The sequence below is a fragment of the Oreochromis aureus genome, linkage group 9 (genome assembly GCF_013358895.1).
Source record: "Oreochromis aureus strain Israel breed Guangdong linkage group 9, ZZ_aureus, whole genome shotgun sequence".
In the NCBI taxonomy this organism is placed as follows: Eukaryota; Metazoa; Chordata; class Actinopteri; order Cichliformes; family Cichlidae; genus Oreochromis; species Oreochromis aureus.
In genome coordinates this window covers 11,847,812-11,851,182 of record NC_052950.1, presented here as the reverse complement: position 1 = coordinate 11,851,182, position 3,371 = coordinate 11,847,812, and the positions used below count along the sequence as shown (strand labels likewise).

Genomic DNA, 3,371 nt, shown 5'->3' with positions numbered 1-3,371 from the left:
TAATAACTGGTATTCCAGCATAATTTAATGTGAGTTATTGAATATATTTTGTAAAATGTGCACACCTGGAATAATGCAAATTAGTCAAAAGGTCTTTGATAGTAAAGCTAATCTGACACTTCAAAGATGTAATGTCCAACTTCCTTTATCACAGGAGAAGAATTCACTTTATTTTTCTTCAGAAATTTTCTCAGGGGCATCGTTGGCAGTTTCTGACCACCAAACTGACCTTATTGCACCTTCTTAAACAGCATGTTCTCTTTCTGTACTTCCTTCTTTCTAACATCGGCCGGGCGACACAGTTCACTGTAATTCTGCTAAAACTGCAAAATGATAAAACTACACCTGGGCTTGTTTGGTAAGGAAACATTTTATTGCTTAAAATAATATATTATATCTTACATTATATATGGCTTATATTCAATAACTTTCTGCACTAAATGTTTATTTTTTTATCTTTGTTTTACTGCACTGACAGCTACATATAAAGTAATCTTATTTACTGGTGTTCTACTTTTAAATATGCACCTTTATGTTATTATAATCTTTATATTTTAACTAGTTTCAAAGCAAAGCACTATAGGAAAAGAAAAAGAAATGTGTGGCTGCACAGGGGTTGTTTTTTTATTGTGCAGCTCGTGTGTGAAATGAATTAAACTGATATTGACTGATTTTTATTTATTTGTGTGTGGGGGTAAATCCAGGCAATCGATCTCCGGCTGTGAACGTTATGACAGTCGACGTGTTACTGATTGTCCTGTTTGTATCAGGTGAGGTCTTCAAGATTCCAAAGATATTGTTGGAGTTATTTTATATTGTGAATTGTGATGTGCCTTTAAATTGAAATGCTTTAGGTAGGAAATGTTAACAACAGAGGAAAAACAGCACTTTGGTGGCAATTTCATGCACTACAGTAGACAGTTATTAAAACTCTGATTGTGAAGAATTGCATCATACATCCACACAGCAGCTGGTGGTGGAAATGTTCCTGTCATCTATAGAATATCAAAAATATACAGACACATACAATGTGTGAGTGGATTAATCATTACATTGTATTTACAGGTGCTTTGGCTGGTTGTACTGGTGAAGCAGACCTCTCCATAACTGCACCAAAGAAGCTGGAAGCACTGAGTGGATCTTGTTTGCAAATCCCATGTAGCTTCAGACTCAAAGACGAACAGAAATTTAACAGCACAAGAAAAATCTTTGGAGTGTGGATTAAAAATCAACCTGAATTTGGCAGCTATCCAAACAATGTGATCTTCAACAGTAGTGGAGCAGTTAGCATCTATCCAATGAGTATTACTGGGAACCTGAGTCAGAGAGACTGCACCACTCTGTTTACTAATTTAACCACAAACTACACAGACACATACTTCTTCAGAGTAGAGACAGAAACATTCAAGGCAACAGCTGGGTGTGATCCTCTTCAAATAACAGTCAGAGGTAAAGAAAGTCTGAAGTTTTTACTCTGTTTATGTAGTAAAATTACATCAATCCCTCTGAAACTCGCTCTTTATTACTTAAATCATTATCAGTAGTATCTGTTGAAGCTAAAAGTAACAATACTGTCACAATTATTTTCCTGATTTTCACTATTGCAAAAACTAATTTCCAAAATACCTCCAACAATTGCTGAAATATAAGAAAAAAGCTAAAGGATTACGAAATCATTTACGAAACAGCATATCATAGAATAAAACTGATAAATAAATGTGATTGTTTTTTTTTAAAGGTGAAAATGTGGAGACAGGATCATTAAAACCACATTGCTGCTTATTTCTAAGGCTCATACAAAAATATGTGAGACCGTGAGATATTTTAAACCAAATTTTCTGTATTCATCCTTGAGACAAAAGTTTCCTCAAGAGTTTAGAGCTCGTTTCTCATATTTTCATTGGTTTTTTATACACTGAATATCTTTAAGTGCAAATTTACCACCTGGACTTTTTAACTAAAAAATGAAGATGTTTCTTCTTGTTTTTAAAATCAGTTAATCACATATTGAAAATGATTTATTAATTTAAATTGATTGGCAGCATTGATTGAGGGTAATCAATTGAAATATCTTTAAATCTTTTCATGGTAAAGTTTTATCTTCACATTTTGGATACAGAAAAAAAAAATAGCAATGGTTTTGAACACTAACAAAAGAGTTTTTGAGCTCATGCAGTGATTTCCACCACAGAATGATGTCTGTTCAAATGTAATTAAAGTGCTAACAGTGTGGCGGTTTGGCCAGTCATTCTTGTCACAGCTGGGTTTCAGCATGCTTTGTTGTGTACACATGCTCTGTCTACAGATTCTGTGATGTTAAAAAGGTTATGAAGCACAAAATCTCCACATGCTTTGTGATATTAAGTTTAATACAATATCTTTGTAAAATTATTTAATTATCTGCAGTCATTCACAGAGTGAGGAATCCCTCGTCATATTTAATTCTGAAAGATTTAACCTCAGTAGATTACAAATGTTTTTGAGAACACTCACATTTTAGTGGAGATATCATCTGAAACTCAGGAGTGGGACCACTCCTCATTCACGCCCTTCCGGCCTCAGGCTACATATGCCTCCTTTACCGATAACCCCCCACACCCCCAACATTTTCCTTCTCTTTTCCTCTTCTCCTTTTCCTTCATTCACTTCTCATTAGTAGATGGGGATCTGCCCGGTCCGGGAGCCATTGCCAGTCCCCTTGGAGGCCTTTCCCTAACCGCAGTTCCAGTTCATAGTCCCTCACCCTTCATTGCTCATCGTTACTGAGGATGTAGTCCCAGCTAGTGAATGTTATTTGTGTCCCAACTTTTAATAGACTGGCTTCAAATGTTTCAATATTAAAAAAAAAAAAAAAAAGTCTCATTTTCTTTTTCTTTTTTTTTTTTTTTTCTTTTTTTTAACCTGTCCCGTTTGGTTCTTTTGCCATCAGAATTATTGTCTAAAGGCGAAGAAAGATGCCCAACGGATTTACTTTACCAAATGGACCATCCCAGCCTTGCCGTAATGGTCCATTTGATTCAACTTTTTATTGTTTATTTTATTTTCACTTGCTGAATACGGGACAGACTTGACTGGAGGAGAGAACGTGGAGAAAGAAAGAAGGAAAGAAAAAACCTGAGAAGAGGGACGGGGAAAAGGGCAAAAAACAAAACCAACAGAATAAGCAGACAAAAAATACATATATCGATCACCTGGATCACCTGTTGAGAAAGAAAAAGAAAGCAAGCAGAAGAAAACGAGAGTAATAAACAAGATCACAATGATATATGGGAATATGACAGTAAATACTAAATATTAAACATTATTGTGCAGCACGTGAGATCGACAGCGCACAGTGTGCTTTGAGGTAGGAGCCAAAAAGGGTGTAGTTT

The 3,371-nt window shown here is 35.3% G+C and overlaps 1 long non-coding RNA gene across 1 annotated transcript; it reads left to right on the top strand.

Moving 5' to 3' along the window:
- The first annotated feature begins 295 nt into the window (after nucleotides 1-295).
- Nucleotides 296-1,084, top strand: LOC120441751. The gene is made up of 3 exons (XR_005614244.1): nucleotides 296-358; nucleotides 705-770; nucleotides 1,066-1,084. It is a non-coding gene; the product is annotated as an uncharacterized LOC120441751 (long non-coding RNA).
- The last annotated feature ends 2,287 nt before the right edge of the window (nucleotides 1,085-3,371 follow it).